This window comes from Hemitrygon akajei, chromosome 3 (genome assembly GCF_048418815.1).
Source record: "Hemitrygon akajei chromosome 3, sHemAka1.3, whole genome shotgun sequence".
Taxonomy (NCBI): Eukaryota; Metazoa; Chordata; class Chondrichthyes; order Myliobatiformes; family Dasyatidae; genus Hemitrygon; species Hemitrygon akajei.
Window position 1 is genome coordinate 180,421,657 of NC_133126.1, and position 27,543 is coordinate 180,449,199.

The 27,543-nt window shown below is 43.0% G+C and overlaps 1 protein-coding gene and 1 long non-coding RNA gene across 6 annotated transcripts in view; one reads left to right on the plus strand and one right to left on the minus strand.

Moving 5' to 3' along the window:
- Positions 1-1,168: 1,168 nt before the first annotated feature.
- On the minus strand, positions 1,169-27,396 carry LOC140725699 (uncharacterized). The gene is made up of 4 exons (XR_012098419.1): positions 27,269-27,396; positions 25,128-25,376; positions 3,224-3,330; positions 1,169-1,367 (listed from the first exon to the last, which is right to left on the minus strand). It is a non-coding gene; the product is annotated as an uncharacterized lncRNA (long non-coding RNA).
- u2surp (U2 snRNP-associated SURP domain containing) overlaps positions 27,369-27,543 on the plus strand; it is a 99,739-nt gene continuing 99,564 nt past the window's right edge. For 3 of the 5 annotated variants that reach the window (XM_073041513.1, XM_073041512.1, XM_073041514.1), the window contains exon 1: positions 27,369-27,495. The gene's annotated coding sequence lies outside the window, so the exon portion shown is untranslated. The remainder of the gene's footprint in view (positions 27,496-27,543) is intronic. The other 2 variants (XM_073041510.1, XM_073041511.1) reach the window with 2 other exon arrangements.

A 27,543-nucleotide genomic window follows, 5' to 3' on the forward strand; every position in this document is an offset into this window, starting at 1 on the left:
GGAAGTCAAAGCTAATGCAAATGCAAAAGGGAGGACATATAACAAAGCAAAAGTTAGTGGGAAGATAGAGGATTGGGAAGCTTTTAAAAACCCACAGAGAGCAACTAAAAGAATCATTAGGAGGGAAAAGATGAAATATGAAAGCAAGCTAGCAAACAATATCAAAAGGCAAAAGCCTTTTTAAGTATGTAAAAATAAAAGAGAGATGAGAGTGGATGAAGGACTACTAGAAAATAAGGCCAGAGAAATAATAACAGGAGTCTAGGAGATGGCCGATGAACTAAGTGAGTATTTTGCATCAGTGTTCACTGTGTAAGACACTGGCAGTGTGCCTGATGTTGAAGGGTGTGAGGGAAGGGAAGTGAGTGCAGTTACTATTACAAGGGAGAAGATGCTCAAAAAGCTGAAAGACCCAAGGGTACATGAGTCACCTGGAGCAGATGAACTGCACCCTAGGGTTCCGAAAGAGGTAGCAGTAAAGATTGTGGAGGCGTTAGAAATGATCTTTTAAAAATCATTGGACTCTGGCATGGATCCAGAGGACTGGAAAATTGCAAATGTCACTCCACTCTTTAAGAAAGGAGGGAGGCAGCAGAAAGGAAATTATAGACCAGTTAACCTGACTTCAGTGGTTGGGAAGATGTTGGAGTCAATTGTTAAGGATAGGTAACAAAGTACTTGGTGACACAGGGCAAGATAGGACAAAGTCAGCATGATTTTCTTAAGGGAAAATCTTGCCTGATAACCTGTTGGAATTTTTTGAGGAGATTTCAAGCAGGATAGAAAAAGGGGATGCAGTGGATGTTGTATATTTGGACTTACAGAAGGCGTTTGACAAGGTGCCACACATGAGGCTGTTTACCAAGTTAAGAGCCCATGGTATCACAGGAAAGTTACTGACATGGTTAGAGTATTGGCTGAGTGGTAGGAGGCAGCAAGTGGGAATAAAAGGATCCTTATCTGGTTTGCTGTCATTGACTAGTGGTGTTCCATAGAGGCTGGTGTTAGGACTGCTTCTTTTTATGCTGTATATAAATGATTTAGATGATGGAATATATGGCTTTGTTGCCAAGTTTTGCAGATGATATGAAGATTAGTGGAGGGGCAGGTAGTGTTGAAGATGCAGAAGGACTTCAGATTCAGATTCAGATTCAGTTTATTGTCATTTAGAAACCACAAATGCAATGCAGTTAAAAAATGAGACAACGTTCCCCCAGAATGGTATCACAAAAGCATATGACAAAACAGACTACACCAGAAAATCCACGTAATGTTTGGCAATCCCCAATCCAGAGTCCGGAGAGGCTACTGCGTATTAATATCGCGCTACCGTCTAGCGCGTTCCCCGGAAAGGAGCTCCAAATTCACTAGACAAAAACAAAACCAAAAACTAAAGCTACAAGACCTGCACAAAACCACATAATTACAACATATAGTTACAACAGTCCAAACAATACCATAATTGATTAAAAAAAAACCAGACCATGGGCACAGTGAAAATAGTCCAAGATGTTAAAGGACTGTAAGTTCAAAAGAAATCACCACAGTTTCCACAAGTCCCCAGGGTCCCGACAGACTCGCCATCCCACGCCGGCGGCAGAAGGGAGTACCCCTGCTATGGACTTCCAAGGCGCTGCCCGACTCAGCCTCGTAGACGCAGCACACACCGAAAGCAACCTGAGTCCGTTGAACCTCCGAGCCGACGACCATCCCCTCCAGAACAGCTTCTCCGAGCTCCAACCTCTGCCAAGCGTATTAAGACTTAGACCGATTAGGAGAATGGGCAAGAGAGTGGGAAATGAAATACAATGTTGGAAAATGCACGGTCATGCACTTTGGTAGAAAAAATAAATGTGCGGACTATTTCCTAAATGGGGAGAAAATCCAGAAATCTGAGAAGCAAATGGGTGTCCTTGTGCAGAACACCCTAAAGGTTAACTTGCAGGTTGAGTCGGTGGTGAGGAAGGTATATGCCATGTTAGCATTCATTTCCAAGAGGTCTAGAATACAAGAACAAGGATGTGATACTGAGGCTTTATAAGGCACTGGTGTGGCCTCACTTTGAGTATTGTGAACAGTTTTGGGCTCCTCGCCTTAGTAAAGATGTGCTGGCATCGGAGAGTGTTCAGAGGAGCTTCATGAGGACGATTCCGGAAATGAAAGGGTGATTATATGAAGAATGTTTGATAGCTCTGGGTCTGCACTCACTAGAATTTAGAAGGATGAGGTGAGATCTCATTGAAATCTTTCAAATGCCTAGACAGAGTTTCCCATGGTGGGGGAGTCTAGGGCAAGAAGGCACAGCCTCAGGATAGAGGGGTGTCCATTTAAAATGGTGATGTGGAGAAATTTCTGTAGCCAGAGGGTGGTGAACCTGTGGAATTTATTACCACAGGCAACTGCAGAGGCCAGGTTTTTGGGTGTATTTAAGGCAGAGCTTGATAGGTTCTTGATTGGACACGGCATCAAAGGATATGGGGAGAAGGCCGGGGAGTGGGGCTGAGGAGGGAAAAAAAGGATCAGCCATGGTTGAATGGCGGAGCAGACTCGATGGGCCAAATAGACTAATTCTGCTCCTATGTCTGTGGTCTTATGGTCATGAACTAAATATCTTGAAACTTTACCGTTAAGTTTCATCATATTATTTAATAGTTGTACTTTTACATTTCCTAATAACAGACATGAACATTGTTTGGCTCTGGAGGCTCTCGGAGCAATCCTATTATCCCAGCAATTCCATTGTCCCACCAATTTCCCTGTGACACATCGTTTTACACTTATCTATGAATTCTGGCCCACCCCAAGATTTTCCCATTGCCCACATACGCGTATGGGGAGTATCAGTAACCAGCACGACTTGGCGATGCGAGAGTAAACCAGAGCACTGAGGGGAAAACCATGAAGTGTCAGCAAGAATGTGCAAACTCCACACTGACCAATCCAGAGAGCAGAATCGTGCCTAGGTCGCTGGAGCTGTGTGACTAATAGGTTTTCAGCCTCACTGTTTCACCCGGAAAAACAATACCATTTCACTACCTATTTGCAAAAAAGTATTTATTTATGTAGAGACATAGCGCAGAGCAGGCCCTTCCAGGCCACCCAGCAACTCATCTATTGAACACCAGCCTAATCACAGGACAGTTTACAATGACCAATTAACAGGTACGTCCTACTAACCAAACGTAGTAACCTGCCTCAATGATTATCATTCAGTACCACTTACATTCACAGTGATGAAGTGTGTTGACAGATTGGTGATGAACCATATCAACTCCTGCCTGAGAAGCGATTTGGATCCACTCCAATTTGCCTACTGGAGCAACAGGTCCACTGCAGATAGACAGACAGACAGACATACTTTATTGATTCCGAGGGAAATTGGGTTTCATTACAGTCACACCAACCAAGAATAGTGTAGAAATATAGCAATATAAAACCATAAATAATTAAATAATGAGTAAATTATGCCAAGTGGAAATAAGGCCAGGGCCAGCCTATTGGCTCAGGGTGTCTGACACTCCGAGGGAGGAGTTGTAAAGTTTGATGGCCTCAAGCAGGGATGACTTCCTATGATGCTCTCCATGTTGCATCTCGGCAGAGGTGCATCTATCAGGATGCTTTTTTATTGACTGCAGCTCAAAACTAATCAATAAGCTTCAAGACCTCGGCCTCAATACCTCCTTGTGCAATTGGATCTCTGACTTCTTCACTTCCAAACCCCAGTCATTTTGGATTGGCAACATCTCCTCCACGGTCTACATCAGCAGAGTTGCATCACAAGGCTTTGTGCTTAGCCCTCGGCTGTACTCACCTTACACATGTCTGTGTGGCTAAGCACAACTGCAATGTATTATTCAGGTTTGCTGATGACACCACTGTTGTAGACTGAATCAGCATATAGGAGTGTGATTGAAAATCTTGCTGGGTAGTACCAGAAAAACAACCTCTCACTCAATGTTAGCAATACCAAGAAGCTGATTATTGACTTCAGGAGGAGGAAACCAGAGGTCCATGAGACAATCCTCACAGGAAGATCAGAGGTGGAGTGGGTCAGCAACTTTAAATTCCTTAGTGTTATTATTTTGGAGGACCTGTCCTGGGCCCCGCACGTAAGTGCAATTACAAAGAAACCACGGCAGTGCCTCTACTTCTTATTAGATTGTGAAGGTTTGGCATAACATCTAAAACTTCAGCAAACTTCTATAAATGTGCAGTGGAGAATATAGTCACTGGTTGCATCACGACCGGGTTTGGAAGCACCAATGCCACTGAATGGAAAATCCTACAAAAAGTAATGGAAAACACAAAGTGCACTGCAGATGCTGTGGTCAAATCAAGACATACAAAAAAGCTGGATGAACTCAGCAGGTCGGGTAGCATCCGTTGAAAGAAGCAGTCAACGTTTCGGGTCGAGACCCTTCGTCAGGACTAAAGAAGGAGGGGGCAGGGGCCCTATAAAGAAGGTGAGGAGAGGGTGGAAAACCAATCAGAGGAAAGATCAAGGGGTGGGGGAGGGGAAGCAGGGAGGGGATAGGCAGGAGAGGTGAAGAAAGAACCTAAGGGCAAAGCACTATGAGTAGTAGAAGGCAGTAGAGGTAATAGGCAGCTAGAAGAGGAGACAGAGTAGAGGTGGGATGGGGAAGGGAGAGGGAGAGAATTACCGGAAGTTGGAGAATTCGATGTTCATACCAAGGGGCTGGAGACTACCCAGATGGTATATGCTTCCCTTCCCCCACCCCTTAATCTTTCTTCTGATTGGTTTTCCACCCTCTCCCCACCTTCTTTATAGGGCCCCTGCCCCCTCCTTCTTTAATCCTGACGAAGGGTCTCGACCCGAAATGTTGACTGCTTCTTTCAACGGATGTTGCCCAACCTGCTGAGTTCGTCCAGCTTTTTTGTATGTCTTAAAAAGTAATGGATGTGGCCCAGTCCATTATAGGTAACGCCCTCCCCACCACTGAGAACATCTACATGGAGTGTTGTCGCAGGAAAGTGGCATCAAGACTCCCACCAACCAGCCCATACTCTCTACGTACAAACAAGCTGGATGAACTCAGCAGGTCGGGCAGCATCCATTGAAAGGAGCAGTCAACGTTTCGGGCCGAGACCCTTCGTCAGGACTGAGTCCATTGACTGCTCCTTTCAATGGATGCTGCCCGACCTGCTGAGTTCATCCAGCTTGTTTGTACGTGTTGATTTGACCACAGCATCTGCAGTGTACTTTGTGAGCCCATACTCTCTTCCTGCTGCTGCCATCAAGAAGAATGTACAGGAGTCTTCTGATCCACACCACCAGGTTCAGAAACAGCTATTACCCCTCAATCATCAGGCTATCGAACCAGAGGGGAAAACTTCACTCACCCATCACTGAAAAGTTCCACAACCAATGGACTCACCTTTCAAGGACTTGTCATCTTACGCACTCGATAGTTATTGCTTATTTACTGGTTATTATTCTTTCTTTTTGTATTTGCACAGCTCTTTCATTGATTCTATCCCAGTTATTATTCTCTTATGGATTTATATCTCAATGAAGAATTTCAGGGTTGTATATATGTATTTCATTAATACATTTACTTTGAACTTTGGAAAGTGAAGGAAACTGGAGTACCCAGAGGAAACACATGCACTCACGGGGAGAATGTGTGTTTACAGCTGGCACTGGAACTGAACTGCGAAACATTCTAAGCTGTACTACCGTGATCTATGTCTAAATTTTACTAATCCAATGTACAGCTGGCTGGTCATCCATATTCTACTCTCTTTAAACTTAAAATCATCCAAAATCCTGCTATCCATATCATAACTCATAACGTGCATTCTTATCTTATCACTGAGCTCACTAATCTTCTTTGGTGCCCAAATGCTAAATGCATCAGATTTTCATCTTCGTTTTCCATGGTCTTTTTCTACCATTTGAATGTGAAAAGGAAAGGTGAAGTGATGTTGGCTGGTCAATTGCTTCTGAAATTAGTTAGAAAGGAGGCTTGATACCCAAGGTATATGTAATGCATTCAACACACACAAAATGCTGGTGGAACACAGCAGGCCAGGCAGCATCTATAAGGAGAAGCACTGTTGATGTTTCGGGCCGAGACCCTTCATCAGTAATGCATTGGTGTGTGTGAGACAATGTGAGTGTTGGTGGAAGTAAATGAGCAAGTTGTGGGGGGGGGGGGGGGGTTGGAATGTGACTGGAATACTGACACTGTGCTTTGGAGCTGGAGCTGAGAATAAGGCACTTTTATTAAACAAGGTCTTTAGTTCCTCACCCCCATGTCTGCAAGTTGTTCATCACAACTTCCTCTATGCCATCTCTTCTCTGTACTCTTCCCATTCACAATGGAATGTCCTGCTAATGTTGACCATGAAGACAGCAACATTTGCCTGACTGCAGGAACTTCCAACTCTTCCCCACTGCCCCTTATAGTGTTAACAAGATAATGTGGCTGGAGCTGCAACAAAGTATTCACCTTAATTGACTACAATGTGAGATAAGACTATTTCACTCCTACACAGTACATGTTAATAGCAGTACCTGTGGTGTTCTAGAATGACCCCATGACTGTGTATCTGCAATGTTTTAAAGTTGATGGATATCACATTTGACCAAACTTTACCTGGCAGCCACATATCTGATCATTTCTCAAGTATGACTGAATTTCCCACCATCAACTACAATAGGATCACCACCCAGCAGATATTTCACTAAAGTAGCCACATAAATACTATAAGAGCAGGTCAAAGGCTGATTATCTTAAGGTGAAAGATTCACCTTCTAACACCCCAGTGCTTCTCTATCAATACAAGCCAGGCATTTACATAGAATATAGAATATTACAGCACAAGAAAGGCCCCTTAGCCCACCATATTGTGACAATCTTTCAATCGGCTCTCAGATCCATCTAACCCTTTCCTCTGACAGAGTCCTAAATGTTTCTACCATCCGCCTATCAAAGTGTGTCCCATAAACCCACCAATCTCTGTGTGTAAAAAAAAACTTTGACAACCCCCCCCATATTTTCCTCCAATCACCTTAAAATTATGTAATGAGACTCTCCATATTCCCTGGATGGGTGCAGTCCCAACAACTCAGGAAACTCAACATTCTGCAGGCTGTTTGACTGACATTACATTCAGATCACAAGACATACTGTAGGAGCAGAATTATGCCATTGTACCCTTTGAGTCTGCTCTGCCATCCCATCATGGTTGATTTATTATCCATCTCAACACCATTCTCCTGCCTTTTCCCCATAACTTTGACACACTAACTAATCAAGAACCAATCAACCTTTGCTTTTAAAACACCCAATGATCTGGTCTCTGCAGCCATCTTTGGCAATAAATTCCACAGATTCACCACCCTCTGGCTAAAGAAATTCCTCCTCATTTCTGTTCTAAAGGGATATCCCTCTAATCTGAGGCTGTGACCTCCGGTCCCGCACCACACATTGTAGGAAACATCTTCCCCACATCCACGCTTTCTAGACCTTTGAATATTTTATAGTTTCAGTGACATCTCCCTTCATTGCTCTAAACTCCAGCAAAAACTACAGGCCCAAAGCATCAAACACTCCTCATATGTTAACACTTTCCAATGCCAGCATGTCTTTTCTTAGAAAAGGGTCCAAAACTGCTCACAATACTCCAAGCGCGGTCTGACCAATGCCTTAAAAAGCCTCAGCATTACATCCTTGCTCTTATAATCTAGTCCTCTCTAAATTTTTGCTAACATTGCATTTGCCTTCCTTACCACCAAGTCAACCTGCAAGTTACCCTTTCGGGAATCCTGCACAAGGACTCCCAAGTTCCTTTGCACCTCTGATTTTTGAATTTTCTCCCCAGTTAGAAAATGATGTATGCCTTTATTCCTTCTACCCAAGTGCATGGCAATACACTTACCACCATTGTATTCCACCTGCCAGTTCTTTGCCCATGCTGCCAATCTGTTCAAATAAGACCATGATACATAGCAGCAGAATTGGGCCATCTGGCCCATCGAGTCTGCTCCGCCATTCAAACATGGCTGATCTTTTTTTTCAATCTCCTCCTCAACCCCAGTTCCTGGCTTTCTCCCCATAACCTTTGATACCATGTCCAATCAAGAACCTATCAATCTCTGCCCTAAATGCACCCAATGACCTGGCCTCCACAGCCACCTGTGGCAATAAAACCCCAAGTTCACCAACCTTCTGCCTAAAGAAATTTTGCTGCATCTCTGTTTTGAAAGGGCGCCATTCTATCCTGAGGGTGTGCCCTCTTACCCTCGACTCTCCCACCATGGGAAACATCCTTTCCACATCTACTCTGTCTAGGCCTTTCAACATTCAAAAGGTTTCAATGAGATCCTCCATGTCCTTCCGGGTTCCAGCGAGTACAGACCCAGAGTTATCAAACGTTCCTTGTATGATAACCCTTTCATTCCTGGAATCATACTTGTGAACCTCCTCTGGACCATCTCCAATGCCAGCACATCTTTTCTAAGATGAGGGGCACAAAACAGTTCCCAATACTCAAGTTGAGGCCTCACCAGTGACTTACAAAGCCTCAGCATCACATCCTTGCTCTTGTATTCTAGACCTCTTGAAATGAATGCTAACATGGCATTTGCCTTCCTCACCACCGACTCAACCTGCAAGTTAACCTTTAGGGTGTTCTGCACAAGGACTCCCAAGTCATCTGCATCTCAGATTCCTGGGTTTTTCCCTGTTTAGAAAATAGTCTGCACATTTATTTCTACCACCAAAGTGCATGACCATGCATTTTCCAACATTGTATTTCATTTGCCACTTTCTTGCCATTCTCCTAATCAGTCTAAGTCCTTCTGCATCCTACCTGTTTCCTCAACACTACCTGCCTCTTGAATAATCTTTGTATCATCTACAAACTTGGCAACAAAGCCATCTCTATTTCATCATCTAAAACATTGATATACAGCATAAAAAGAAGCGGTCCTAACACTGCTAGTCACTGGCAGCCAACCAGTAAAAGATCCTTTTATTCCCACTCGCCACCTCGTACCAATCAGCCAATGCTTTAAACATGTTAGTAACTTTCCTGCAAGACCATGGGCTCTTAACTTAGTAAGCTTCATGTGTGGCACTTTGTCAAAGGCCTTCTGAAAGTCCAAATATACAACATCCACTGCATCCCCTTTATCAATCCTACTTGTAATCTTCTCAAAGAATTCCAACAGTTTCATCAGACAGAATTTTCCCTGAAGTAAACCATGCTGACTTTGTACTATCTTGTCCTGTGTTACCAAGTACTCCTTAAACAATTGACTCCAAAATCTTCTCAACCACTGAGGTCAGGCTAACTGGTCTATAATTTCCTCCTTTCTTAAAAAGTGGTGTAACATTTGTGATTTTCCAGTCCTCTGGCACCATGCCAGAGTCCAATCATTTTTGAAAGATCATTTATAATTCCACCACAATCTCTAATGCTACCTCTTTCAGAACCCTAAGGTGCAGTTCATCTGGTCCGGGTGACTTATGTACCTTTAGGTCGTTCAATTTTTTGAGCACCTTCTCTCTTGTAACAGTAACTGCACCCAATTCTCTTCCTTCACACACAACAACATCAGACATACTGCTAGTGTCTTCCACAGTGAAGAGTGACGCAACATACTCATTTAGTTCAGCAGTCATCTTCTTGTCCCGCATTATTATTTCTCCTGTCTCATTTTCTAGTGGTCCTATATCCACCCTGATTTCTCTTTTAACATACTTGAAAAAACTTTTACTATCCACTTTGATATTATTTGCTAGCTTGTTTTCATATTTCATCCTTTCCCTTCTAATGATTTTTTAGTTGTTCTCTGTAGGTTTTTAAAAACTTACCAATCTTCTATCTTCCCACTAATTTTTGCTTTGCTGTATGCCCCCTCTTTCGCTCCTACAATAGCTTTGACATCCCTTGTTAGCCACGATTGTACTATATTACCATTTGAGTATTTCTTCATTTTTGGAATACATATGTCCTGCACCTTCCTCATTTTTCCCAGAAACACACACCATTGCTGCTCTGCTGACATCCCTGCCAGCAGCTCCTTCCAATTTACTTTGGCCAACTCCTCTCTCAAACCACTGTAATTTCCCTTACTCCACTGAAATACTGCTACATCAGACTTTACTTGCTCCCTATCAAATTTCAAGTGCAACTCAATCATAGTGTGATCACTGGTTCCAAAGGTTTCTTTTAGCTTAAGCTCTCTAATCACCTCCGGTTCATTACATAACATCCAATCCAGTATAGCTGATCCCCTAGTAGGCTCAATGACAAACTGCTCTAAAAAGCTATCTCTTAGGCATTCAGCAAACTCACTCTCTTGAGATCCATTACCAACCTGATTTTCCCAATCGTCCTGCATGTTAAAATCTCCCATGACTACCATAACATTGTCCTTTTGACACGCCTTTTCTATTTCCTGTTGTAATCTGTGGTCCACCTCCCATCCACTGTTGGGAGGCCTGTATATAACTGCAATCAATGTCCTTTTTCCCTTGCAGTTTCTTAACTCATCCCATGATTCAACACCTTCCGATTCTATGTCACAACTTTCCACTGATATGATGCCAGTAGAACCACACCACACCCTCTGCCTACCTTCCTATCCCTCTGATACAATGTGTAACCTTGGACATTTAGCTCCCAATATTGGGAGTATAAAAGTTGCATTGTTTGCTGTGTAACCAAAACTATGTAGTCAGCTTTGAGCTTGCTATTGCTATGCATGTATCCAATTTAGTAGGAGAATGAAATCTTAAGAATGTAGAAGATAATGGGGTGTTAATGAGAGGTAGCTAAGAGATGTAGATTAGAACATGATTAAGTCAATGGGTAGAAACAATGGTGGCGGATGTACTTGTGATACGATTGGATATGCTAATGCAACTAAACCAGGAGATTGCTATAAAAAATGCTATGTACAAGGATCGGTGGGCAATCGGCGACTAGCTCAATGACTGTCTCAGCTTTGATTTGCAAATTAAAGTTTAATACTTTTTGAAGAATCTTCTGCGTCTCCTGGTCGTTTGTGGGACACGAAAAACCACGACAAAACCAACTGCAACCATCCTTCAGCCGTGATTCAGTGATGGCCACAACATCATACCTGACAGTCTGTAATATTGCAACAAGATCATCCATCTTATTTCTTATACTACATGCATTTAGATACAACACCTTGAGTATCGTATTTGCTATCCTTTCTGACTCTGCATCTCTAATGATTTGATACTCAGCTTGTTGGCTGCAACTAAGTTCCATCACCTGCCTGCCTGCCCTCCCTGACAATCTGACTGCATGATATCTTCACTTCTTTACCATTATTGGAGTATAAAAGTTGCATTGTTTGCTGTGTAACCAAAACTATGTAGTCAGCTTTGAACTTGCTATTTGCTACTATGCATGTATCCAATTTAGTAGGAGAATGAAATCTTAAGAATGTAGAAGACAATGGTGTGTTAATGAGGTAGCTAAGAGATGTAGATTATGTAGTCTGAGTTTGCTATTTGCTATGCATGTATCCAATTTAGTTTGTGTAACCAAAACTATGTAGTCAGCTTTGAGCTTACTATTTGCTATGCATGTATCCAATTTAGTAGGAGAATGAAATCTTAAGAATGTAGAAGACAATGGTGTGTTAATGAGAGGTAGCTAAGAGATGTAGATTAGAACATGATTAAGTCAATAGGTAGAAACAATAGTGGCGGATGTACTTGTGATACGCATCTATAGACCGATTGGATATGCTAATGCAACTAAACCAGGAGATTGCTATAAAAAATGCTATGTACAAGGATCGGTGGGCAATCGGCGACTAGCTCAATGACTGTCTCAGCTTTGATTTGCAAATTAAAGTTTAATACTTCTTGAAGAATCTTCTGCGTCTCCTGGTCGTTTGTGGGGCAAGAGAAACCACAACACCATCTGTCCTTTCCTGAGTTCCTTCACTCCGGTTCCCACCCCTCTGCCAAGTTAGTTTAAACCCTCTCCAGCCTTAACAAACCTGCCTATGAGAATATTGGACCCTTTGGGTTCAGGTGCAACCCATCACTTTTGTACAGGTCATACCTGCCATTGTCGTGGTTTCTCGTGCCCCACAAACGACCAGGAGACGCAGAAGATTCTTCAAGAAGTATTAAACTTAAATTTGCAAATCAAAGCTGAGACAGTCATTGAGCTAGTCGCTGATTGCCCACTGATCCTTGGACATAGCATTTTTTATAGCAATCTCCTGGTTTAGTTGCATTAGCATATGCAATCGGTCTATAGTTGCGTATCACAAGTACATCCGCCACTATTGTTTCTACCCATTGACTTAATCATGTTCTAATCTACATCTCTTAGCTACCTCTCATTAACACACCATTGTCTTCTACATTCTTAAGATTTCATTCTCCTACTAAATTGGGTACATGCATAGCAAATAGCAAACTCAGACTACATAATCTACATCTCTTAGCTTCCTCTTATTAACACACCATTGTCTTCTACATTCTTAAGATTTCATTTTGGATACATGCATAGCAAATAGCAAGTTTCAAAGCTGACTACATAGTTTTGGTTACACAGCAAACAATGCAACTTTTATACTCCAATATATCCCCCCTTTGAGACCCATAAGGTCTCACACAGAGAAAGAAGACTAAGAGTCCGCGCACAAAAGCCCCAATAAACTCAAGCACTTATTCCCAAATCTCGGGTTAAACTATAATTTTCTGTGCCAAGACCTCAAAGTATTCTCTTCCTGTTACCCTGGGCCGCTGAGCCAAAAACCTGTCCCTTTGTACCTGAGACAGGGAAAAAAACTCAGAAACCCTTACAATCTACTCCCACACTGTCGTTTTGCTCTTGTTCATCCTGCAGGTGTTGTAGGCTGTAACGATACATTTTTGGTGTTTCTTTCTCCACTAAGCTTGCTTCAGTAATTGCCACGAGCATCGGAAATTGTTTGGTTGCAGCACGCACTATAAGAGACTTGAGACAAGGAAGAAAACAGCACAGCACAAGCGCACAGCTCAACAATACAATACTGACAGTTATTGCCATTTTAGTCAGCCATGCTCCCCATCCTCCGAGTCTACTTTCTAACCAGTCAAATAACTGATGTCCGGACCCTGCATTCTGTCCGCATACCTCGCACTGTGACAAGACATAGTCCACTGAAGCCTGTAAATAAGGTGACCAAAAACCATCCTTCTTTATTTTCTTTATCACTTCCCCCCTTGCACAATGGTCAATCCCATGCGCTTCTGAAATCAGAATCGTCAGTAGAGGCAGGGGGGCGCTACCAACAAACCGTCTTCCATGCTCCACAAGCCTTCCGGGTTCTGCTTGGCCCCCCTTCGTCTCCACATTGTCTGTTCTGCCAAAGTTGCCTTACCTTGTATTTCAATTAGGTCCTCTACCACAGGTTCTGGAGCTAGGCTTACCTGGGGGGCAATGACAGCTGATGTACATCCAGACGCTTTGCTGGCTGCCTCGTCCGCAGCTTGATTTCCCTTTGTTATTACATCATTTCCCTTTTTATGTGCCTGGCATTTTACTATAGCCAATGCTTTAGGTTTCATCATGGCTTTTGTTAAGTCTAGAATTTGCTGACAATGTTGTATGGGATCTCCACTGCTTTTTTAAAAACCTCTCTGTTTCCACACTGCGCCGAACAAATGGCATACTCCATGAGCATATGCCGAATCAGTATAGATGTCTACTTTCTCACCTTCCATCATTTCACACGCAGCTGTCAGGGCTTTGATTTCCGTTAGTTGGGCGGAACACGGTTGGGGACAGGAATCCATCCTAATAATCTTATAGCTCAACTGATCCTGCTGCACTACTGAGAACCCTGCATGATTTCCATCATAATCCCTATAACAAGAGCCATCTACGAACAGAACCTTTTTATCTGCATCCTCTAGTGGTTCTGACCGTAAATCTGCTCTCAATTTGGTAAATGCCATCGTCTTCCCTACACAATCATGGGGTTCTCCTTCATAGCCCAAAGGGACAAAATCGGCTATATTACTGGTAGTGCATCTCTGTATAGTTGTCAGGAAATGTCAATAACATCTGATATGCTGCTATCCTGGTTGGCGTCAGCACAAATTTCCCTCTTTTCAGCAATTCTGCTACTTTGTGGTGTGTGTACAGAGTCACAGGATAGCCCAGGGTTACAGATGATGCCTTTTCATATGCATAGTACAGCGCCGCCAATCCCTGATAACAGGATGGATACCCCTGAGCCACCTCATCTAGTCTCGTACTGTAGTATGCTATCGGCTGCTTTGATTTTCCTGTGCCTGTCTCCTGTGTTAGAACCGCTGTGACATAACCCTCCTGTCTGTTGGATACATACAAATGAAAAACCTTCTGGTAGTCAGGCAAAGCTAATGCTGGTGCTGACTGCAATTCCTGCTTAATAGTATTGAAAGCTATCTCCGCCTCTCCATTCCACTGTAAGCCGTTCTTCAAATTTGTATGTCCTGCTTCTTTCATTATCTTTCTCAAAGGTGCCACAATCTCAGCATATTCTCCTATCCAATCTGAGCTGTACCTTGCCATTCCTAAAAATGTCATCATCTGCCCTACAGTCTGGGGTTTGGGGGCCTTAGTTATTGCCTCAATCTGATCTGGTGCTATCGCCTTCACTCCCTTGGATATTACCCTGCCTAAGTACTCCACTTGCTGCGTGCAAAATTGCAGTTTCTTTTTGGATACTTTATGTCCTCCGTGCGCCAGCTTCTCTAACAGAGTTATAGTGTCCTGCTCACACTGTTCCTCGCTGTGGGAGCTAATCAACAGGTCATCCACATACTGTAACAATGTACTTTCCAATGGCATGCCCTCTAGGTCTGCCTTCAACACCTGATTAAAAATGTGTGGTGAATGTTTAAAACCTTGCGGCATTCTGGTATAGGTATACTGAGCACCTCTGTAAGTAAATGCAAACAGATACTGACACTGGTCGGCTAGAGGAATGCTGAAGAAAGCCGAACACAAATCAATCACTGAAAAGTAACTTGCTTCTGGTGGAACATTAGTCAAAAGCGTGTGTGGGTTGGGGACTACCGCTGGTCAGTCCTCTACCACATCATTTACCGCTCGCAAATCATGCACCAATCTCCACTTAGATTTATCTGCTTTTAAGACTGGCAGCAACGGGGTATTGCATGGACTGTTTGTTCTTTTAAGCACTCCTATTTCAAGCAACCCCTGCACTGTTGATGCTATTCCCTCTTCTGCTTCTGGTCTTAGAGGGTATTGTGGTCTCCTGGGTGGAATTGCTCCCCTTTTCAGCCTTATTTCCACCGGACTAGCTGTTTTTATTTTCCCTACGTCCGTGTCATGCTGTGACCACAGAATAGACGGCAACTCATCTAACCTTCTATCTTTCTGCTGGCCTCTTTCCTTTCCCAGCAAGGGCAGGTGTGGTTGGGGAGTTATTTCGACCTCTCTCACTGTCCCTACCATATCTACACTTACCATTATTTTAATGCAATTGTTGTCTTCTGATATCCACACCTCTGGCCTGATTTTCCTCCACACTGTTACGGTTTCAGCACTCTTAACCAAGGGTCCTAAGTCTTTAGACTGATATCCCTTGTTTACCAACAACGTTACGTGGGGTGCAGCCTCCGGTATCCTGTACCATTTTTCTAAAAAGGTGTTCCACTTAACTTGTAAAGCTGCCCCTTGCTTTCAAATTATCACAGCCTCCCCTTCCAGGTGCTGTTGGGTACATGCCTCCAGGTGCCATCTCTCCTCTAACTCCCTGTTCTGAGTCTCGTCAAAAATCACTGTACAATGTAGCTCAGATTTGGGCATTACAGCCCTGGGTAATATAGCCTGCACGCCCTTTTTCCATTTTTCCCAGGTTTCCTGAATCAGATCTGCGATGTCCCCTATCCAAAAGACATTAGCCTTCTTGTCTTCTCGCACTATCAATTGAGCCCCTGCTCTTTCCACACTCAGCCCATTTCTGGTGCATTCTAATTTTAATTCCAGTTTCAATAAGGCATCTCTGCCTAACAAATTAATTGGAGTTCCTTTAAATACTAGCACCGGCAAAAGAATTCCTTTATTTCCCATTTTCAACCGCACTGGAGCCATGCACTGTGTCAACTGTGTTTTCCCCGAGAACCCTACTGTCTTAATAAACTTTCCTGACATGGGAAGGTGAAGGGCATACTGTGGCTGTACACAAGTATACGTGGCTCCAGTGTCTATCATCATTGGTGTCAGTTGCCCTTCTAACATAACCTGAACAATGGGTTCCTCGTCTGCCTCCCTTGTTATCATTGGGTAATGTCCCTTCCCACTCGAATTCTCGGGGCACCCCTAATACCTTGCATAAGGGTTCACAGGTCCGCTTGGGCCTGTGGGGGCTGGTCCTTGGCTAAACTTTAGTTCCCTTATCATCGGTTCCTGCTGGTGTGTGACAGGCCATGGTGTAAACAGACAATCTCTTCTCATGTGACCTGGCTGATTACATCCCCAGCACAATCTCTCTACCTCTCTTTCCCCCTGTTTCCTCACTGGTCCCCTCTGCCCGTAGCTCCTCTGTCCCCCTCCTTGGGACTTCCAGTCCTGTCTGGGCTGTTTGAATTTAGTCTGTTCCTGATAGGGCATTTGTGGGAATGCTCCTCCAAAGACGATTATTGGCATGGGGTTTTCCGGCCCTTGTCTTACAGTATGATCGGTTCCTCCATATAGCAGTGCTTTGTCCAGTTCGATGGCTGTACTCGAACCGGTGGTTGCTGGCAGCATCTTTTTGTTTTTTTCTTTTTCCTTCTTTTTGAGTTCTTCGAGCTGCATTTGTATTAACTTTCTTTGCACCTCTTCCTGCTGCTCAGCCAACCTTCGTTTGTCTTTCTGGTATTTCTCAACCGCATGGACTACGTGGTCTCTAAATTCTTGTGGGGTCATTGACGTCAGCCCAACCACTTCCTCCAGTTTGGATTTTACTTGCGGAGGCATTGCATCCAAGATGCTATGTCGGAACAGTGTGGTGATAAATAAGCTATTTTCCACCTCTTGCTCAGTCTCCAGTCTTCACCTTTTCAATTGGTTTTCTACGTAGGCTGCTGGGTTTTCTGTGTCTCCCAGTGGATCCCCCTTTAAGGCTTTGGGGTCCACTTTGGGTGGATAAAGCTTCCTGAGGGGCTGCCATACCCTCTGCCTCACTCTGTCAAACCCGTCTCCATCAGTTCTTGGGTCGTTCAAGTTTACTATGCCAGCCATTTCCATTAGTTCGTTAAATTTGGAGGTTCCCATCAACCTTATCAATAGTGCCTTCAAATCTCCCAGAGCCAATAATCGTCCCGCCGTTTCTTCTTCAAAGGCTCTAATCCATTTCCCTGCTCCTTCATGTAGATTGGGCAGAGTGTTTTTCAGCCCTTCTAGGTCCTGGGATCCCCAAGGGATATACTGCACTTGTCCTGATCCTTTTACTAACAACGGCATCATTCTTCCTCCTTCCCACCTGCCCTGGCTCTCCTCCTCACTTGACTCCCCATCTGTCTCAGGGTATGTCTTTACTGCCTCCCACACAAATGTCTCCGGGGTCCTCTTCTTCCCTCAATCTCCCTGTGGAGTCCTTCCTTTCTGTCTTGATTCAATACTTGGTTGGCCCCTGGAGTATTTTTCGCATCTCCTCTGGCAATCCGCTCTCAGTAACTTATCTGGCTCTCTCTCTACTTCTGCAAGTCGCTCCCCTACCGCCTCCTTCTGCTCTTCTAGGCTTCTGCCTCCTACCTCTTCCCCACAGATTCTCGCAACCTCTCTCTCTCCACTTAACTCTTGCTCCTCCAATGAGTCACCTTCTCTTTCTTCCTGTCCGTGTCTGTGCACCTGTGGCAGGGACTTCTCATGATCCTTACTCATGCTTGATTCCCTTCTCTCTTGTGTTTCTTCAAGACTCTCATCTCCTATCTTTTTTCCACTTCCTCTTGAATACCTCATCTCTTCCTGCCCTGATGAGCCACTTTCTTTTCTAGTCTGTTTATTTCTATGGTATAACCGATACTCCTCATACTCCTTTTCCTCTCTCAAGTATTTCATCTGTTCAATCTCTTCTTTCATTTCTCTCTTTGCCTGTTCCACCTTTATCCTTTCTGCTTGTATCTCCTTCCATATCGCCGTTTTTTCCTTCTCGTATTGTCTTTTTTCCTCCTCATTATCCCAAACTTGTACTTCTCCCTGCATGTTTACTGTTCCCGTCAGCAGGGGGCACTGCTTAGGGGTTCCTTCCTCATTATAGGGAGGGGGCTTTTCTGTTTCTTTCACATCCGGGTGCGGAGCTGAAGCCAGCTTCTCACTGTACCTTCCTCTCTCTCTAACAGGCTGTTTCTCCAGCACCTTAGTGTCTTCCTCATTTGTAATCAATATTCTACCTGTCCTCCTCAGCCTTTCTCCCTCCGTTCTGAAGAGTTTTAGCACTTCCTTTTCTCATTCTCTTTTTTGCCTTCTTTTCTTAGATTTATCTTTTGGTTTGTAATTTTTAATTAGTGCCTCCATTTCTTCGCACAAGCTTACATCAAACGTTCCTTCTCTTGGCCATTTTGTGACCAGGTTTTTGGTTCTCTTTTCCCATTTTTCTGAAGTTTTTGTGATCTCATATTTATTTACTGGGATTTTTTGCTCAGAATCTCTACTGCCGTTCCTTTACCTGACATGTTGTTCTCTCTTTTTAAGGTATTTCAGAGATTCACAGTTCGTTTACTGGATAATATTATTTACTCTAATTCTATGCCTAGTCTATCGACAGGTTACTATCGATGCAATGCTCCTCAGACAGGATGAAGAGGTCAATACTCCCCAATGCCATTAGGCTTTACAATTCAACCGCCAGGACTTAAGAACTTTTTAAAAGCTATTATTAATGCTTTTTGAGATAGTGATTTAGATGCATATCATATTTTTTTTTACTGAGTTAAGTATTGTATGTTATTAGTTTTGCTACAACAAGTGTATGGGACATTGGAAAAAAAGTTGAATTTCCCAATGGGGATGAATAAAGTATCTATCTATCCATCTATCTATCTACCAGCGCTTTAAACTATATATTGGACTGTCCTTGTTTCTTATTCTGTTCTGCCCGTACAGACCTCTATTCAGAGCGGTATCCACAGAACTTTCTCTTTGCACCTCGTCTATTCAGACCCTTATCTCTTAAGGCGGTATCCACGAGGATTTTCTCTATTTCCCTTTCCCTGCCCGTTCAGACCTTCATTTCATACGAAGCGGTATCCACAGGGACTTACCAACACCATGTGGAATTTTTCTTAACTTAACTTCTTATTAACTTATTTGTACTTACCCTCACTGCAGTGTTCTTGATCAATCCTCTGAGCCTCCTGTTAACCCCCAATTCTGCCAGATTCTTTGGACTGGAGAGGCCCTTTGGCAGTGGTTCCACACTTCTGAGACTCCAAGACCTCCCCAAAGCCAACAGAATTCTTAGTCCAAATTGTCGCAAAAAGCGCTTACCTTTTGTTTGGGTGCACCCTTAATTCTGTTAGCCTTGTGGGGGTCCCTAGAGGACTGGGAAGCATCCCCAATCTGCCATTTCCTTTCCGCGGGTCTCTTTCCGGTCCTGCCGCGGTCGCCAATTTTGTCATGGTTTCTCGTGCCCCACAAACGACCAGGAGACACAGAAGATTCTTCAAGAAGTATTAAACTTAAATTTGCAAATCAAAGCTGAGACAGTCATTGAGCTAGTCACCAATTGCCCACCGATCCTTGGACATAGCATTTTTTATAGCAATCTCCTGGTTTAGTTGCATTAGCATATGCAATCGGTCTCCCCAATACTCCCCAATGCCATTAGGCTTTACAATTCTACCGCCAGGACTTAAAGAACTTTTTAAAAGCTATTATTAATGCTTTTTGAGATAGTGATTTAGATGCATATCATATTTTTTACTGAGTTAAGTATTGTATGTAATTAGTTTTGCTACAACAAGTGTATGGGACATTGGAAAAAAGTTGAATTTCCCCATGGGGATGAATAAAGTATCTATCTATCTATCTATAGTTGCGTATCACAAGTACATCCGCCACTATTGTTTCTACCCATTGACTTAATCATGTTCTAATCTACATCTCTTAGCTACCTCTCATTAACACACCAATGTCTTCTACATTCTTAAGATTTCATTCTCCTACTAAATTGGGTACATGCATAGCAAATAGCAAACTCAGACTACAAAATCTACATCTCTTAGCTTCCTCTTATTAACACACCATTGTCTTCTACATTCTTAAGATTTCATTTTGGATACATGCATAGCAAATAGCAAGTTTCAAAGTTGACTACATAGTTTTGGTTACACAGCAAACAATGCAACTTTTATACTCCAATACCATCAAAAGAGATCCCAATTTTCCAAGAACCTGAAGCCCTGCCTCCTGCAGCGGCTTCTCAACCACACATTAATCTGCCAAATCATCCTGTTTTTCTCCTCACTGGTGCGTGGCACAGGCAGCAATCCAGAAATTACTTCGTGGAAGGTCCTGCTTCTCAGCTTTCTACCTAGCACTCTAATTTCTCTTTTCAGGACCTCATTGCTTTTCCTTCTTATGTCATTGGTACCATATGTACCAAGACATCTGGCTGCTCCCCTTCCCTCTCCAAAATGTTGTGAACTGGGTATGAGAAATCCCTAACCCTAGCGCCTGGGAGGGAACATACCATCCAGGTGTCTAGTTTACGTCCACAGAATCTCCTGTCTGTTCCCCTCATTATCGAGTCCCCTATCACTAACGTTCCCTTCTTCCTTCTCTTTCCCTTCTGCACCACGGACCCATGCTCGGTGCCTGTAACCCGGTCGCTGTGGCATTTTCCCAGGAGGTCATCCCCCACAAAAATATCCAAAGCGGTATTCTTTTTTTTGAAAGGAATGGCCACAGGGGTGCTCTGCTCTAACTGCCTATTTCCACTTCTCCTGACGGTCACCCAGCTACTCGCCTCCTGCAACTTTGGGGTGGCTACCTCCCTGTAACTTTGATCAATTACCTCCTCACTCTCCTGTACAAGCCGAAGGTCATCCAGTTTCTGCTCCAGATCCCTAACACGGTCTTCAAGGAGCTGCAGCCGGATTAGATAGATAGATAGATAGATAGATACTTTATTCATCCCCATGGGGAAATTCAACTTTTTTCCAATGTCCCATACACTTGTTGTAGCAAAACTAATTACATACAATACTTAACTCAGTAAAAAATATGATATGTATCTAAATCACTATCTCAAAAAGCATTAATAATAGCTTTTAAAAAGTTCTTAAGTCCTGGCGGTAGAATTGTAAAGCCTAATGGCATTGGGGAGTATTGACCTCTTCATCCTGTCTGAGGAGCATTGCATCGATAGTAACCTGTCGCTGAAACTGCTTCTCTGTCTCTGGATGGTGCTATGTAGAGGATGTTCAGAGTTATCCATAATTGACCGTAGCCTACTCAGCGCCCTTCGCTCAGCTACCGATGTTAAACTCTCCAGTACTTTGCCCACGACAGAGCCCGCCTTCCTTACCAGCTTATTAAGACGTGAGGCGTCCCTCTTCTTAATGCTTCCTCCCCAACACGCCACCATAAAGAAGAGGGCGCTCTCCACAACTGACCTATAGAACATCTTCAGCATCTCACTACAGACATTGAATGACGCCAACCTTCTAAGGAAGTACAGTCGACTCTGTGCCTTCCTGCACAAGGCATCTGTGTTGGCAGTCCAGTCTAGCTTCTCGTCTAACTGTACTCCTAGATACTTGTAGGTCTTAACCTGCTCCACACGCTCTCCATTAATGATCACTGGCTCCATATGAGGCCTAGATCTCCTAAAGTCCACCACCATCTCCTTGGTCTTGGTGATATTGAGACACAGGTAGTTTGAGTTGCACCATATCACAAAGTCCTGTATCAGTTTCCTATACTCCTCCTCCTGTCCATTCCTGACACATCCCACTATGGCCGTGTCATCTGCGAACTTCTGCACATGGCAGGACTCCGAGTTATATTTGAAGTCTGATGTGTACAGGGTGAACAGGACCGGAGAGAGTACGGTTCCCTGCGGCGCTCCTGTGCTGCTGACCACCGTGTCAGACCTACAGTCTCCCAACCGCACATACTGAGGTCTATCTGTCAAGTAGTCCACTATCCAATCCACCATGTGAGAGTCTACTCCCATCTCCGTTAGTTTGTGCCTTAAGATCTTGGGCTGGATGGTGTTAAAGGCACTAGAGAAGTCAAGGAATGTAATCCTCACAGCACATGCATTCTTATCTTGTTAAGCAGCCTCAGGTGCGGCACCTTGCTAAAAGCCTTCTGAGAATCCATGTAAACAACATCCACTGACTCTCAGTTGTCTATCCTGCCTGTCATTTCCTCAAACTATTCCAACTAATTTGTCAGGTAAGATTTCCCCTTACAGAAACCATGCTGACTTCGGCCTACTTTATCATGTACCTGCAAGTACCCCAAAATCTCATCCTTAATAATGGACTACAAAATTTTCCCAACCACTGAAATCAGGTTATAATTTACTTTCTTCTGCCTCCCTCCCTTCTTAAGGAGTGGAGTGACATTTGCAGTTTTCCAGTCCTCATAGCGATCCTTGAAAGATCATCACTAATGCCTCCACAAGCTCTTTACCTACCTCCTTCAGAACCCTGAGGTGTCATCCATCTACCTTCAGATCTTTCAGCTTCCCAAGCACATTCTCCTTAGTAACATTCTCAAATTTCTGGCATACTTGTTCAGCACAACTTTGTGGGCCGAAAGGCCTGTATTGTGCTGTAGGTTTTCAATGTTTCTATACTGCTCATGTCTTGCACAGTGAAGACTAAGGCAAAATACTTAAGTTTGTCATTTCTTTGTCCCTCATTACTACCACTCCAGGGTCTGATATCTATTCTCGCCTCTCTTACTCTGTATATATCTGAAAAAATAACTTCAGGTATCCTTGTTTATATTACTAAATAGCTTACTTTCATATTTCTTTTTTCCTTTTCGCTTTTTTTTGTTGCCTTCTTTTTTTTAAAGCTTCCCAATTCCCTAACTTCCCGCTAATTATTGTTCTATTATATTCTCTCTTTTTTGCTTTTATGTTGCCTTTCTCTTTTCCTTGTCAACCACAGTTGCTCCATCCTCCCTTTCGAATACTTCTTCATCTTTGGGATGTATCTATCCTGCACCTTTTGAATTGCCCCCAGAAACACCGGCCACAGCTGTTCTGCCATCATCCTGATAGTGTCTCTTACCAATCAACGTTGGCCAGCTCCTCTCCTATGCCTCTGCAATTCCTCCCACTCCAATGTAATACTGATACATCTCACTTTATTCCTCTCAAACTGCAGGGTAAATTCTATCAATGTATGATCACGTCCTCCGAAGAGTTCTTTTAGTTTAAGCTCCTTAGTCAAATCTGATTCACTGAACAACACCCAATTCAGAATTGCCTTACCCCTCGTAGCCTCAACCACAAGCTACTCTAAAAAGCCATTTTGTAGGCACTCTACAAATTTTCTCTCTTGGGATCCAGCACTAACTTGATTTTTCCAATCTACCTGCGTATTGAAATTCCCCCATGACTATCATAACATTGCCCTTTCTGCATGCCTTTTTTTAATCTGCCATTGTAATTTATATCACACATTTTGGCCACTATTCAGAAGCCTCTATATATACTCCATTCAAGGTCTTTTCACTCTTGCAGTTTCTTAGCTCTATCCATAATGATTCTACATCTTCCAATTCTATGTCACCTCTTTCTATAGATTTGATTTCTTGCTTTTTACCAATGGAGCCACCCCAAACCCTCTGCCTACCTGTCTGTCCTTTCAAATCAATGTTTATCCTTCGATGTTAAGCTCACAACTATGATCTTCTTTCAGCCATGACTCAGTGATGCCCACAATGTCGTACTTGCCACTATCTAACTGTGCAACTAGATGATCTACCTTATTCTGTATTCTGCATGCATTTAAACACCCAGTCAACTATTCTTCACCCTTTTCGATTTTGCCCTCACGTTCCAGTTCAACTCATCCCACTGACTGGAATTTTATCATCTGCATGTTTTTCCTCACAATCTCACTACACAATGCATTGACTTGTCTACCAACTGTCCCACCCTTGGCCCTATTACTCGAATTCCCATTTCCTTGCCAAATTAGCTTAAACCCTCTCCAACAGCACTAGCAAACCTGGATATTGGTCGCCCTTGGGTTCAGGTGTAACCTGTCCTTTTTGTACAGGTCATACCTTCCCCAGAAAAGATCCCAATGATCCAGACATCTGAAAGCCTGTCCCTGTACCATTTCCTCAGTCACTCATTCATCTATACTATCATCTTAAACATTGGAAGTAATCCAGAGATTGCCAGCTTGGAGGCCCTACTCTTCAGCCTCTTCCCCAACTCCCTATACTCACTGCACATGATTTTTTCCCCCTTTCTACCTATGTTATCGGTGTCAATGTGCACCATGACCTCAGTCTGCTTACTCTCCCACTTGAGAACCTCATTCAGCTGCTCTGAGACTCCTGGACCTTAGCACCCAGGAGGCAACACACCGTACTGGTGTCTCTTTTGTGGCCACAGAATCTCCTGTCTCTCCCCCTAACTACTGAGTTTCCATCACTATTGCTCTGCCTGACTTTACCCTTCCTTGCTTAGTGTCAGAGATGGCCACAATGCCACTTGCCTGGTTGTCGCTGCTGTGCCCAGATAGGTCATCATATCCCAGCAATATCCAAAAGGATATAGTTATTGCTGAGAGGGATGACAACAAACATCAGAGGGGATCATACAAGGGGATGGTTCTTCAACTTAAATATTATTCCCTCCAACACTATGACAATGGTGTGAACCACCTACAAAATGCACCACAGTAACTCATTTCAGCTGCCCCAATGGTACCTCCCAATTAGCACCAGCATCCAGCTAAATAAGGGCAACAGGCACATAGAAACATTCCGCTACATTTACACTTCCCTCTAAATCACATACAGTCCTGATTTGAAAATATATTGCTGTTCTCACTACACAATGCATTGACTTGTATACCAACTCATCTTCGGAGGGTCTAAATCTCAGAACTCCTTAGCCAAGAGCAAGGTGTGAGCACCTTAACGAGAAGCAGAAGTGTGAGTAGGGATGTGCAATAAATCCAGCCTTCAGTAATTCCTTGATTTCCAAGTAGAGCTCCTTTGATGGAGGAACGACAAAGTTGAATTGTGCCGATAAATGCTGCCGAGTTTTGGACATAGAAGCCCTGAACTTGTGGTTTTCTTCAGGATGAGTTCTAAGTCCAGTGATAGAATGCTAAGTTATGCCAATTTCCCAGCACATCATCTTGGGAAGTTGTCCACAGATCCTATGACAGAGCAAATTAAGCGATTTATGTAATTTTTAATTAATTGGATTTAATTCCGTGCTTCAATAATACTGCATTTTGTTCGTGGTGTTCCTTTTGTATATTTTCCTTTGAATATTTAATAACTTTCAATATTCATTGATTGTTTCATTTTAATAGATTTTGAATATTATTGAATGTTTCTGAATGTAGAATGTCAAAATTCTTTTCCCAGGGTAATGGTATTAAAATGAAGTGGGTACAGGTTTAAGGTCAGAGAATGGGTTTCAATGAAGATCTGAGGGTCAAATGTTTCTTTTACACAAAAAGTGGTTGATATCTGGAATGTTCTGCCAAAGTAGGTGGTGGAATTTTGATGCAACAATGCTTAAGACTTATTTAGCCAGACATTTAAATAGGCAATGTGAGGAAGGATATCATCCACCCTTGGGTAAATGGGATTAGTGTAGATGGGTTAAAAGGTTGGCATGGAAGTCGTTGGCTAAAGATCATGCTTCGTTGCTGTATGAATCTATAGTTCTCTATGATTAGTTTGGGACACGCATGACAACCTGTGGGGTGTAGCTATCAAATTTATTTTCTACTGTTTTGAGGACTTTTGAAATTATGTTATTTTTAATGGAGTTTAAATATATTTCTATGTTTCTAAATGTCAGGTGCGACAATCAGATAAAAACAAGTTTTAAGTGATGGAGAAAGAGAAAAATGGAGGAAAGAACAAAAGGCATGGATAGTGATGGGATAGAGGTCAGGAGAGGTTGAATGATTACACCAGCTGAAAAAGCATCAGGAATCAATAAAGGGATACCGCAGAAGATCAGAGACATAAAATATAGAAATACAGTACATAAAAACTGAGCATTTTCTGATATAGCATGTTCCAGTAAGGTAAGATAAAATGCTGGTATTTTAAAATAAATGGTATGAAATATTATGGATTTAGGGTCCCACACTTACTCTTAATGAAATTCTGAACTATTATATGTGGAGATGCTGAACGGCACTTGAAATATTTCATTGTCAGGAAGAGAGGGAAGATAAAATCAGCTGATTTTTTTTCTTTATTTTTCCCACAGTGTTCAATGTTGTTTTTCAAGGAACAGAATTGTGAAGTTCCACACCACCAAATTCAGCTACTTCAATCCTTCAGTTCTTGAACCAAATGGTAAAACTATGACCAATTTCTTTTCACTTTGCACTACAATGGATTTTCTTTGGTTTTGTGTTCTCTCTTATTTAAGTGTATAAATTTATATTTTTCTTGCGAATGCTGCTTACATGATGCTGCTGCAAATACATTTTCATTGCATCTGTGCATACTTCTGCATAAGACAATAAATTCAACTTTGACTTTGAAATTACAAACGTTCAAGCACATTTTCAGTTCAAAGTTACAGGTGTCCTTATTTTGAAAAATGACAATTCCACGTTGTCAAATCTATATAGCGCTAACGGGATATTGCAATGAGCGAGTGTTACAGTAAAATAGTACTTTGGACTGTTTACATTTATAATGAAGGCGACTTTCACACTGCAAGCTCCCACAAACAACACCCTTTGATAATGAACAATTTGTTTTACAGCGCAATTGATATTTAAATCTCCATTTGTAATGTTAATTGAAGAATAAACATTGAGGACACAGGGGAACAATTATCCTGTTCTTCCTCAAATTAGCGCAGGAGATTTTTTTTATGCTCATTTGAGGAATTGGTCAGTTTATTATCAAAAGGGTAACACTTCTGACAGAAAACCATTCTCTCCATACTGCAAGCCTGGATACCAGAATAAGACTCGAACCCAGAATTTACGTCAGACCCCATTCACGGTGTTTTAGTAAAATTCCAGGGTCATGGATTTCCATGATTGCTAGCTGACCTGCTCGGATTTACCGTTTTTGTGTTAGATTTCCAACCTCGACTCCGCTAGCGCCGCTCTCCCCGAGCCACAGCACTGAGTCTGGGGCGACGTCACGTGAGCAGTCCGTCGCGTCGCCCCTCCCCCTCCCGCGCCATCGATGCCTGTGCTCGCTCTGTGCTCGATTAACCCGTGAGGGAAGAAGATGGCGGACAAAACAGCACCGTGCTTCGGGATCGACAGTGTGTGCGGTTCTTGCCAGGTACGGGTTACAGGTGGGGCCGGGAAAGGGGACTTGGGGTACTGCCGA